At 50.1% G+C, this 13,179-nt stretch overlaps 1 protein-coding gene and 1 long non-coding RNA gene across 2 annotated transcripts in view; both read right to left on the reverse strand.

Moving 5' to 3' along the window:
- Positions 1 to 13,179, reverse strand: part of LOC131410574 (ral guanine nucleotide dissociation stimulator-like) — a 148,519-nt gene that overhangs the window by 24,052 nt on the left and 111,288 nt on the right. The window lies entirely within an intron of this gene.
- LOC131410581 (uncharacterized) overlaps positions 4,075 to 13,179 on the reverse strand; it is a 189,955-nt gene continuing 180,850 nt past the window's right edge. The window contains exons 2-3 of the long non-coding RNA XR_009221337.1: positions 6,024 to 6,161; positions 4,075 to 4,255 (exon numbers count right to left, since the gene is read on the reverse strand). This is a non-coding gene — a long non-coding RNA (uncharacterized LOC131410581). The remainder of the gene's footprint in view (positions 4,256 to 6,023; positions 6,162 to 13,179) is intronic.

Genomic DNA, 13,179 nt, shown 5'->3' on the forward strand with positions numbered 1-13,179 from the left:
CCCAGCCCTGCATCTCCTCAGGGCCCAGCATGCTCCTCCCTGACCCTCAGGCTCCTCCTCTCCATCCAGTCCTACCTGCAGCAACTGTTAGCTCATCTCCACCTTACAAACAAAACTCTCCCTTGGACGCATGCTCCTTTTTGGCTATTGTCCACTTTCCTGACTCCCCTTCATGGCTAAACCTCTTAAGTAAAGTGTCCCATCCCTACTGCCCTCCCATGGCCCCCCTTCACCCACTCGAGACCTAGCTTCATTCCCACCCTCTCAAGGAGACTGAGGTCACCAGTGATCCCATGTGGCCAAGTCCAGCCATCTTTTCTCCATTCTGATCAGAGCTGTATCCCACCCAGCAGAGCACCCCTCCTTTCTGCAGTACCCTTTTCCCCTCGTGGCTCCTGCGACTCCATGCTCCAACCTTTCAGTCTCCTTTCCTGGACCCTCTTCAGCTGCACCTCTGTAAACACTGCCTGCTCCTAGGCTGGGCCCTCATCCCTTCTACAGCTGCAGTGTCTCCAGGAGACCTCATTCAATTCCATGGTTTTAAACATCTCTGACCTCATCCTGACTCTGCAGACACACTGATGCAACTTTAAGAGGATAGGTGCTGGCTCCCCAGTGTCAGCACCTAAGAAGTATTTCAGACTCGATTCCTTTCAAAATTTTACTGTCATATGAGTTCCAAAGTAGCATCAAATATTTCCAAAAAGGAGGAAAAATTTGGCAACAATAAATAGTAGTGAACAAAGTAACCAATAAAACGTCTACTTGCATATAACCATCGTTGCTTGATGGGGAAAATAAGAACATAGAACTAAGTAAGATCAGACAGTCTCGAGCTAGGGAGTGGAAGGTGATGAGTTGGGAGTGTAGAACACAGGAACTGATCGATTCTAAGCATTTACAGAAAGAGAGGCAGAAATCGTTGTTCCTAAAAGCTGAAAGACACCCACTAGAAGAATAGAAAAATCATGAGAAAGCCTAACAAATTAAAAATTAAATTAAATGGTAGACTCAACTTCCAATTTATTGATAATCACAATTGTAAATGGATCAAATTGCTCTATAAAAAGATGAAGGCTCTCGAGTTGAGTTAAAATATAGTTATAAAATAAAGGTATATAATATGGTTGAAAATAAGGAGATAAAGAAATAAGACTTTAAATGGGACAAAAAGGGGTTCTCTGTGTTGATAACTGTCAGGAACACTTATACACCTAACAATATGGTCTTGAAACATAAAGCAAAACTGGACAAACAATAAGACACAGGCATCTCAAGAATCACAGGGAAACCTACCTTACCTCTCTTAGAAATCCACAAGTCAAGTGATACAGTAAGTTAGGAAACAGATCTGATGATGAACACAAAAAAGCTAGATCTAGACTCAGCCCAAGGGACAACAACATAAGCAACTAGTGGAGAGGAAACATTCTTCTCAAACCACAATGAAACAGTCACCACAATGGACTGTGTGCTAAGCCACAGTGAAATCTCTAAAGAGTCCAAAAAGCAGAAATCTATGTGACCATATTACCGGACCTTAAAACAATAAAAGTAAAAAATAATCACAAAATATTGGCTCCCCTCCCCCAACCTATCCACTTGAAAATCTATCCAAACCCTTCGAAATCTCTCAGGTTAAAGAGGGAATCCAGACAGACAGGACAACCTCTTTAGAAATGAATAGCAATGAGAGGAGCATGAGACAAATCTATGGCGTAGGGACAAAGGAACAGAAGAAGGGACACAGCCTCCACTGCAGGTATCAGGGAATATCAACTGTACACGAAGAAGCTGAGCACTTCCCTCCAGGAGCCAGAACAACACCACAATAAAACCAACATCAGCAGAATGAAGTGAGGATTCACAAGACAGGAACAACAATGTAGACCTGAGCAATGGAGTCAAGGGCTGACTGTCTGGAAAGACCTGTACCAGTGAGAAACCTTGCGCAATCTGACCAAGAGGAACAGACAAAGGCATCAGGTACAAGAAACTACAGAAACAGCTTTAACGTGATAGGAGAACATAGGGGATAACTCTGACCAGGACATCAGCGGTCCTCGACTGGAGCTGTCCTTCCCCCGGGATGCATCTGGAAACACGCAGGATGGGTTTTGTTTCTTGCTTTGTGTTTTCTTAATGGTTGTTGCCCTGGGGGTCCGGGAGGTCCTGAACAGCCTGTCATATAGAGCCGTTTCCCTCCTGAAGTGTTACTGACATCTGGGAAGACAAGCACTGATCCAGATTAAATGAACAATGTGGTAGGGAAATGTTCTCCATGGGTGTATAACAGGCAAAAGATGGTACCCTCAATACATAAGGAATATCGAGAAACCAATGTTTATAAGGACTAAACTGTAAAAGAGCAGGAAAATCAGAAATGTAGCCAATAAACACACCAACAATATTCCAACCTATTTGTACAGGTAGAGAAATATGTATGTAAAGCACAGGAAATAGTCTAGGAGATTACACACCAAATTTTACTACCAACAAGGAATAAAAGTTGGGAGGTATGTGAGAAATAGGAGTTTTTACCACTTGTTAGCTTGTATATTTCTGGAGTGTTTTAATTTTTACAAAAGAGAATGTATTCTACTCAAAAAGATGTTTCAAATTTTAAAGAAATTATTAAAATGTTCAAAATGACTTCAGTTCAAGGATATTCATTAAAACATGAAGGGAAAGAACCCCCCCATGACTTTAAGAGTCTCCTGTAACTGTTCTAATAGTTGCTATGTCGATTTTATTTCACATTTAGATCCTAACTCATTGGAATTTACATTTGTTTGAGGGATGCAACAGAAGCTGATTTTCTCCTGTTCAAGTGGAAAACCAACCATCCAGGAACCATTCATTGCATAGGTCTGGCTTTCCCAGCAGACCTGCAATGCCTCCTTCCCCACCTGCTAAACCCTGACAACTACCGCTGCCTCTGGAGCACCCTAGAGCGAGCGGGGTGAGCTCTGCAACCTGGGCTCCCTGTCTACAAGGGGCAGCTACCAGCAGAGCCTTCTCCCAAGACAGCAGCAGGCATGCTGCACACAGAAGTGCTCAGGGGCCATCTGCTGCGGAGCAGGAAACCCCTCATGATGAGCAGGCAGTGGGGGAGCCCCGAGCACCGGGACTGACCTCGGCGGGGGGCAGCAGGCTGCTAAGGCAGGGAGCCCCTCCCTTCAGCTCGTCCAGCTCCTCCTGCAGCTTGTGCACCTGGTTGTCGGCGGCTGCCCCTCTTCAGCTCACCGTTCTTCTCCACCTGCTCCCGCAGGCGGCACCCGTGCTCCTGTTCCCCCTGGAGCAGAAGCAGTAGGAGTGCAGCAGTCGAGGAGATCTTGGGCCCCCAGTGCTGACAGGATGACTCAGCTGAGGGACGTGGGGCCGGTGTTGCTGTGCTCGCCCCGCACAGCTTCTGCGGCTGGCTTCAGGGTGACATCCGTCGGAGGGTGGAGGGGCTCTGGGAGGGTTTCTGAGGCATCATTGTGAATGATGAACTTGGGGGTTCTGGGCCAAGCTCTCATCAGGCCCCAGGCTGGTCCCGCTGCAGCTGGGCTCCACATCCTTCTTCAGCCTCTTTTGGTCAACAGCCTCTCAAGGGACAGATGGCCTCTCTTGAGTGTGCTCTGAGAAGAAACTGTAAGAAGGAAGCCAGCCAATAAATCTACACGCCCCGATCCTGAGGGATAAAGTCATCCACGGAAATGCCACTCTTACCCAGCAGGCCCTGGCTGGGAAGAGGGGGTCTCATCACCAGCATCTACAGCAGACGTGTTTGCATCTCCTTGGCTGCCTAATGCTGTGGAGGCCACACTGTCTCCTGGAGTTCCTTCCAGAGATTGCGCCCAATCCTGACTGGCAGCTTCCTGGGCGGCACTGGGTGCGTGTTCACCCTGCAGAGCGGTTTACTTCCACTTGCGGGACCACGGCTGGGCCCTCAGCTTTTCCCTCAAGGACCACAATAAACCTGAAACTCCTTTCCCATCTGCTTCACGCACATGTTCCTCAGGCCCCCGGTGGCCTTCCTAGTGTCCTTTCTCCTGGAGCGGCCGTGGCCTTCAGCCCCCACTTCTCGGTCAAGTGGAAGATGGAGGGCGTGGCCATGGCTTGAGCACATAGTACTGATCCTCCAGCCTTTCCTAGAGCTGTTTTTGGTGAAATATTCACTACAGACGAAAGAATGCTTAGTGGGGTCCAGTCACCCCTGTGAACAGCTTTTAACCACTGGACCAGATGTTTTGAGCCCATTATGTGGAGCCTGCAAGGATAAATGAAAAAGTAATTAGAAAGAAAGAATTAAATGTTTCCCCCTAAAATAATCAGCTATAAAAGCAAAACAAGTGTTTTTGGGAACACCCACACCTGTAGCCACTTTGCCCATTTAAACCTTTAGTAAAGATTTAAGGAACACCTGCTTGCAACTTATTACTGGAATAGAAACATGAAAGACCCACTGTCTAACTTAAGGAGGTGACCGTCTGTAGGGCAGAGAAGGAAGGAAGGTGAGGACCTCCTCCCAGGCTGTGGTAAGTGCCCTGTAGGGACACAGACGTTCTGGCAGATAACACAGGATGGCATCAAGACAACAGGAAAGGCTTCAAGAAGCCTCAGAAATAGTTCTTAGAAGCTCATGGCTGCCCAATCCTCCTGCTGTCCCTAGGATACAAGACTTTGGGTGCTAAAACGGGGAGGGTTGGTCCCCCTATTTCAAAGCCAGGCCAGGTGTTGGCCAGCAGAGCCTCCCAGGCACCCAGCAGGGCGCCTGGCCCCAGCTCTGCTCAAGCAGCTGAGGATGCGAGACCACCGCCAAGGGGAGGTCAACCCCAAGAGCTGTGGATCTGTATTACTCCTGTCCTCCCACTACAAGGAGGAAAGCTGCTTCCTGTACAAGTCAACCAGCCCCTGCAAGGTACTGACCAAGACACTTCATAATCTCTTCTCCTCATTAAGGTAAAATCTCTATTTAGACCAAACTGCACGTGGGGAGTTGGGGGGGGTCTGTCCCGAGGGCTTTCTGTTCCACTTGAGGTCATCTAACCCCCCTGAGGCCACTGTGGACCAGACGAGGTGGATACTAGGTCCTCAGGGAGTTCCAAGCAACATGACTTTCTAACCTTTCTCAATGCTTTGTGACTATTTACCAAAGGACCCCTACCTCATTTGCCCCCAGACCACATTAGACCATGACACATGCCAAGAGCCACCTTCTCTGCAGGGCTTTGCCTCATTCTCAAAAACAGTAACAAAACTTTTGGGACACAGGCTCTGCAGGAAACCGTCAAGAAAGCAGGGTGGCTGACCTCTGAAACAAGCTCATGTTACTAGTTCTTTGGATAGATTGTAACAACTTCCAAATTAGAACAAACCACTGTAAACCTTCAATAAGACTACAGACAACAAGTGGCATTCAGGTCTTTCAAAATTCAATAACAACCTGCAACATGAAACAAAATGATCTGCCAGGAGGTTTTCAAAGTAGAATGTCTTCAGCGCACTGTTCTGGGACCTCCAGTGTGGAGTCCACAGGAAAGGATTCATTGAACTAGCTGAATTCCAGAAGCCCTCATGAAGGGAGCCAGGCCAGGGGGAAAGCAAACCCCTCACCCTGCTGTAGGAGCCCAAGGACGATGTGTAGAGAGGAGCCCCTTCACCGAGTCCCCGAGGTAAGCCTCCCGGTGAGGAGTGGGCCGTGCCCTCCTCCACCCAGGATGCTGTCAGATGCAGAATCCAAGTCCACATGGTCAGCCTCCCTATGAGGAGTGGACCGTGCCCTGCTCCCCCAGGATGCTGTCAGATGCCCAGTCTGCAGGGTCAGCCTCCCCGTGAGGAGTGGGCCTCGCCCTGCTCCACCTAGGATGCTGTCAGATGCAGAGTCCCAAGTGTAAATCTCCCCTTGAGGAGTGGGCTGAACCCTGCTCCTCCCAGGATGCTGTCTGAGTCCAAGTCCACAGGGTCAGCCTTCCCATGAGGAGTGGGCCTTGACCTGCTCTGCCCAGGATGCTGTCAGACACCTCTCCAGCACTCACCTCCACCTGCAGAGCCACCTTTCCCTGCACTGCCAGGAACCTTCTAGCAACAGAGCATCTGGGAGGTGTATCCATCCAGCAGGTACAAGCTGCATTTGCTCAGCCACATTCATGATTGCAGAGATCAAGGCAGGCTCCCTGCCATCAAAAGAGCAGAAAAGTCACAGCAAATCCAAGAAGATAGTGACCTAAGGAAGAGCGTTTCCTGACTATCCTGTTACTTGACATTGTTGACACTAGCCCAAATCAGTGGAGAGCAGGGTGGCTGTAGGGTGGGGGTGAGAGGGTGGTGGAGGCCATAAGGTGGGCGCTGGTGGCTGTGGGGTGGCCATGGTGGCCCGAGGTGCCCCGAGCAGAGACGGTGGCGCAGACCACAGCTACACAGCACCCAGCGCTGACTCACCTGCTGGACAGGCCCCGAGTACAAAGTGCTGCCCACCTCAGGCTGGACCTCATGGGGGGCTGACTGGGCAGTGGCGGCCAGTTACCTGAGGAAGGAGACGGTGGTTTCTCCTCGTTGCCTGGCCAATGGGAGCAGATCGTGGCCGCACAGCGAACACCATCTCAGGCCTCAGGCTGTTGCACCCCCAGGCTCCGTCCCCCTCCTCACCACCCCTGAGTGGGACCACCACGAGGGTAGAGCTCTGGGCAATACTCTATGGGATGTGGAACTGGTCCCCGTGGCCTACAGGACAGCAAGATGGCAGCACTTACTCCAGCCACCCCCAGTGCACAGTTCTGATCGTTCTTGAGCTTCTGTTAGTGTTTCTTTATATAAAAACAAGCCATTGCGAATGCATGCTTTTCTTTGCATGTTTGTCCTTGTAATGAGCAGTCAGACTCCGCACTTTTTGATGTGTGCTGACAGCTTACGCCTCTCCTCTCCCTCTTCCCCTCATGTCCACACCTGGACAAGCTGAAAAGCAAGTCCAGAGTCTCCCTTCTCTGGCATTGGCTTCGGATCCAACCACACAAGCCCCTGTATGTGTGCAGAACTCTCGCCCTGGTCTCAACCCTGGCAAAGATTTCTTGCTTTGACCAAACTTTAGTCAGGATCCTGAACCTTTTCCTAGGTTTGTCTGTGCACTTCCTTGTAAAATCCAGTTTTAGTAAGAACCTTGCTAAGTCAGTTTAAGCAGAACCCACACCCATAGATCTGATCACCCTCGAGATCTGCTTGGGCTCCTCCACGTCCCCCACCATCCCTCAGGTGGTGTCTGATAACTCTGGCCTGGCTTCGGTAATAATCCTGTTAGGTCAGGTTAGCTATAAACCCCAACACTTGTTTTTTCTCTTAGTAATTTTCCATCTCCTGACCCCTACCATGCTGCCTGGCCGTGAATGCTCACTTGCCCATGCTGCATTCAAAGTCGAGCCCAATCTCATTTCTCCCCAGCTGTGAATCCCATCACAGTGGTCTCTACATATTGCAGTGGTTCTGAATAAAATATGCCTTACCATTTTTGACAAGTGTCATTGAATATTTTTTCTTTAAAACCTCCAACCACGATAAAAACCCAGGCCTGGTTTCTTTCCTTGCTCCCTCAAGCCATTTCAGAGCTGCTTGTGATTTTGGCCCTGCTCTCCTCAGAGACGTCTATTATGTGAGTCATAAGACTTTTGCTAACTTCTGTGTGTGTGTGGAGGGGGACATACACCAGCATCAGTCTCTCCATGGCAACCATAGCACTTACCAGTGAGCAGTAGTATTTTGAAAGGAATCTCTTTCTCTGGGCAGTAGGTCTCAACAGTGAGTTCAAAATATTCAGTGAACGATGTACTAAACAGATGTGCTGTCATCCAGGCTTTGTTGTTCCATTTGAGCATTGACTCTAAGTTAAAGTTACCGGATGCATTACCCCTAACAAGAAAGCGAGCCTGTACAAAGGCCCGGGGGGGTGGATTGGAGGGGGAGGGGAGAGAACAGGATCAGTTAGAGGAACCAGAGGTCAGAGTGTGAGACAGGAGTTGGAGAAGGAGCCAGAGCAGTCAATAACAGCACAGCAGCCAGGTCAAGTCCCTGTGCACCATGTCTGGGAGTCAGGATCTTCTAATAGCAGTCAGTGGGGGAGCCCCACTTCTGCTTGGATCTCTGGGGGACAAGAAGGCAGTGTCTTACCACGTCTGTCTGTCCACAGCTCCCAGACCCTGGCCAGGGAGCACTAAGCACTGATGCAGAAGTACCTGCACCTGCTGCAGATCGTGGAGATGAGAAGACAGTGGCCAAGCAGCTACGGCAGCAGATCGAGAATGGGGAGATCAATATAGAGTGGCTGAAGGCAGAGGTGACTGCTGACGAGGGGTGCAGAAGAGGGTGGCCAGGGTGCCCAGGGCACAGGCCCAACACCTCACACTCCAGGCTTCAGCAGGATCGGGGGGGCACATGACCGGCAGCGGGGACAAGCTTCCAGCCACAGCTAAGCCAGTCTCCAAAAGTAAATTTAGTGATGCTGGCAGAGAGGGAAGGGCCTTAGTCAGATCTGAGTTCAGATCTGCCACTTGACAGTTGCAACTTGACAGTTGCAACTTGGAGTGCGCCCCCCCCATCCTCTATGCGTCCATTCCTTCATCTATAAAACAGCCTTTTTATACTTGCCTGACAAGGGTGTGAGGATTGAGTGAGGTTATTTATGGGCGAGTTTTTATTTACTCTGCTGATGACCACATTGAGTAAGCATCCCCACATTATCAGCTGAAGAGTCCGGGGACACAGGGTCCTGGTAGGTCATCATAGTGTGGGCTCCTGGCTCAGTTCCAAGCAGTCGTTCTCTCTGCCTGTCATAAGAGCTCCTACAGGGGCTCACCGGCTCCAGGCTCATTGGTCTGGAGGCCATGCTGTTGCTAAGTTAAGCCTTCTAGAACTTCACTACTCAAAATGTGGTCCATGAAGCAAGAGCATGTTGGAAATGCAGAATCTCAGGCCCTGCCCAGACCTCCGGAATCAGAATCTGCACTTTCACAACATCTCAGTCGATTGCCATTTACATTAAAGCTTGGGAGGCGCTGGCTCTCTGTCCCTTAGACGCCCCTCACCAGCTGTCTACCCCAGCGCCGAATGATGTGATTGCCTCTCCCCCCTCAAGAAGGACACTGCCTTCTTGTCCCCCAGAGATCCAAGCATGTTCACCAGATGCTCAGAGCCATTTGGCCACGTCACACGAGGACCGTGGACTCTGAGCTGAGGATGGGAAAATGGAAACATAGATTCTAACGAGGGTCGGCTGCATGATTTGTAGGGCCTGAGGCAAGGGAAAAATGCAAGGCCCTGGGTGGAGTCGGGGAAGTCGACCTCCCCTTCTCACAGCCCACCAACCCACCCATGGCAGACAGGCGCCCCCCCAATTTCAACCTCCAACCTCCTCTAACCTCTGTGCCATGATACACTTGGTACCTAGATGAGGGGTGGGCAAGATGTCCCTGCTGAGTCACCCACCTAGTGCCCAGGCATTGTCCCTCACCCTGCCCTGAGACACCATCGGGATTGCACTGCACCCACTCTTACTGCACCTACACCGAGGCTCCTGAAGAGGGTTGAGGGTGACTCACGGAGGGATGTGAGTTTTCCTTGCTGACTAGACCCATTTGCTCCCAGAGAGAGGGTAGAGGAGGTCATGGGTTCTGGGGTGCCAGCATGTGGGGAGCAAGCAGCTGAGAGACCATCCCAGTGAGGCAGCAGGAGGCAGGAACACATGGGGGCTGAGGCTCCAAGCCCCTGGGGTGTGCTCCATTGTTCCATCAGATGTTACTCATGAAAACAAATTAAAAGAGAAATGGTTAAGAACTACAAGGTTGCAACTGCGGAACTTGAAGCCCCAAGCATGGGGCCTTCTGAGCATAAGACCCCATCACATGACTTTGAAGCCAGCTCTGCCTGGAATGTTCAAAGATCTGAAGTTGCCAATTCCACCTTATGGTGCCGCTGCCAAGCTCTGAACTGATGGTCACGTCAGCTCGGAACTTGAGGTTGAACAAAAGTTTCAGATTCCATACACCTCCTCTACCCTGCACCAGGCACTGTCAGACATGCTTCCTTAGTCAGTCCCCATAGCTATAATCATAGGATTGAATGAGGAAGGGGACTAAGAGAACTCAAGTCATCTGCCCAAGCTCACACAGCTGGGAGGTGGCAGAGCCAGGACTAGAACCCACGTCTCCTTGTCTACTTGCTAGTCTTGCCACTCTTCTCATAGCCTCTTCCCATGTCACTCCTGGGATGGGGGCTTGTCCCGAGTCTAAACCATCTGGTTCACTCTGAGATCTATCCTAGCCCTACACATATCCCTGAAACCAAGCTGAGTCCTTGTTAGGGACCAGGGAATAGGTCTAGGGACCAGCACCAGGTTAGTGGCTTCATGATCAAGGGTGTCGGGTGTCATTCATTCACTCACTCACTCATTCACTAACTGCCTAAGATCAGCTGACCACTGCCTCATCCTCTTCCCCAGGCTCCTCTTCCCTCATCACTTGGGGATCCAGCCAGTGCTCCCTGGTCATGAGCTGTGCACATCTTGGCCTTTGCACATGCTGGGGCTTCTGTTTGGAGTGCCCCTGCCACCCCCACGCTTCCCTGCCTGGTGGGATCCTACCAAGCTCGAATGCCTCCTCCTGGGGACTCTCATCCCAGAATGTTCTCCTTGCCCCCTGCTCCCACGGCTTTCCCACCCTCAGCATGCCATGTCAGAGCCAGGTCCTTGGGTGTCTGTCCCCAACCCGGCCTGGTGAGACCTCCTTGAAAGCAGGGGTGTCCTTTATCACTCTGTCCCTTCTGCCTCACACATAGTAGGTACTCTGTAAGGGCTTGATGAATGAATGGGCATCAGGACTACCCTTAAGGTCTGATTGGGGTAGAGTGTGATTGGTGCCATAATAGAGTTTGCGGTGTGAACCCAGCTAGAAAATGAGTCATTTTATGGCCAAAGAAGGTGTGGGTTCATGTCGCATATGGCCTTGAAAGGTTTCAGGTGTTGGTAGGCCAGAGAAGGGGTGGGTGCAAAAGGCAGGGCCCTCTCTGGTGCTGGGGAGCACAAAACTGGTCAGTTTTGAGTGAAAGTGTGTGTGTGTGTGTGTGTGTTTGTCAGTGTGGCAGCAGAGGCCTGTTTGGTGGGAATTTGGAGCAACGTTTTCAACTGAGTGCATTACTCTCCAGGGCAAAGGATTTCTTTAAGAAGACTGAAAGATCAGCTTGGTAAAGCCTTCTGGCTGTAGTCTCTCTCTCTCACTGTCTCTCACTCTCTCTCACTCTCACTCACTCTCACTCACACACACACATCCACATCCTGCAGGGCAGAGGACACCTGTGTGCTCTGGAGGGGCTTTAGGAGGGTGAAACAGAGCCCATTTCCCAGGTAGTAGGCCATCAGGTAGGCAGGAGGCACTGAGAAGCCAAGTAAGTGATGAGTGACGCCCGTGACAAAGATAGAGTGTCTTAGAAAGTCAGAGCTGGGAGGGATCTGAGAACTCAGAGGTCCACAGAAGAGGGAGGACTTATCCAAGGTCACTCCAAGGTCACTTCCACTGCTAGAATCCAGGCTTAACCTTGGGTCTCCTGGCTGCAGATCCTTGGCCTGTGGCTGCCCCACAACTTATTCCTTCCTTGCTGGGGAGACGAGCCAGATAAAAGGTGCATGTTCGGGAACCACTGTGTCAGCTGGATGGCCTCAAGCTCTCATGGTCCACCTGATAGTCAGAAAAATTCCTCAAGCCCCATCCCACTTATTCCTGAGGATTTTTAGGGTCTTCCATTTTCATGGCCACGTCTGGCTTCTAATTCTGCTCTCCTGGCTTCTTGTATCACTTCTCACAGTGGCTGTCTTCACTCGGTCTTGACTGCTCCTTACCCCCGTGTGGGCACTCCTTGTGTCCATCAGGTGGAGCTAGATTCTGCTGCAATTACAAACAGCCCCCAAGTCTCAGTGGCTTAAAACAACAAAGATTGCTTTTTCTCTCACACTGTGTGTCCATTGTGGGTTCCGCTCCACAACATTCTCACTCAGAGTCAGGGTCACAGGCTGATGGGTCTCCCACAATCAGGAAATTCACCAGTCCCGTGGCAGGGGAAGCAACGTGGCAAATGGTGCCTGACAGCACTGCTCACATTTCATTGGACAAAGTGAGTCACTTGAACACACTCAACTTCAGGGGCTTGGGAAGTACAGTCCTGCCCTGTCCCAGGAGGACAACCAGAGTATCCAGGAAAGACCTAATGACACCCAACTGGCTCCTCTTTCAGTCCCCAAGCCTCTGACACAAGCCAAGTATAGACCAGACTTTCTGAAAGGCTTAGATACAGTAGAAGGTGTTTGCAGTACTGAAACAGAAAATGGCTTAAAGGTGAATAGAAGACATCCTTGCCCTTCTGTCACTCAGCCTTTCCTGCTACACGGATTTCTTGCTGACCTCCTCTCCTCACACTGGCCTCTCTCCACATGCTTCCAACACCGTTTTGTTGGTGGTGGGGGTGTTCATAATCTCTTTATCTGCCAAGACCCTCGCCCCCGTCCAGTGATGTGCTGGAGCTGGCTTATACCAATTTGCAAGTTTGTTGTGAAATTTTCAAGACTCTTTCAAGCTTGTTATTCGCCCTTTGGTAGCTTAAAATGGGCCAAGGTTGGAATGTTTACACCATGGAAATCAGCCAGTGCTACCAGTCAGAGTTTTTTTTTTAGAGAGCTGGTCATTAATCCTTTACCAATATACCCTTGTATACACTTTCTTCAGGACCAGCTAAATACTTTGCTGGGTCCAGTGCAAAATGAAAATGCAAGGCTCTTAAGAATTTCAAGGCAACAACAACAGAGCCTGAAACCAGGCATTAGGCCCTTCTAAGCGGGCTGTGGACAGGTCACACATCAAGGACATTGGCCCTGTCTCTACTCCATGTATACTTTCCATCCCTGGAGCCCCAACCCACAGCCATGTCTCCCTAGAGGTAACGGGAGAGCATACTCAAACAAAAGTCTGCACAAAATTTATTAAGCAAAACTATCCAGCTCTGCTTAGTCTCTTCTTTTCCATCTAAACAGCCCTCTTGGGCCTTATCTTTTGTAACCAAAAAGCTCCAAGGACCATCTAAAACAAAGGGAGCATCCTCCTCTGAGAAGAATCCTCCCCTCCTCTAGAACCTTCAGTTTGGCACCATTTCATTGTTTTAATAGTT

This window comes from Diceros bicornis, chromosome 10 (assembly GCF_020826845.1).
Source record: "Diceros bicornis minor isolate mBicDic1 chromosome 10, mDicBic1.mat.cur, whole genome shotgun sequence".
Taxonomy (NCBI): Eukaryota; Metazoa; Chordata; class Mammalia; order Perissodactyla; family Rhinocerotidae; genus Diceros; species Diceros bicornis.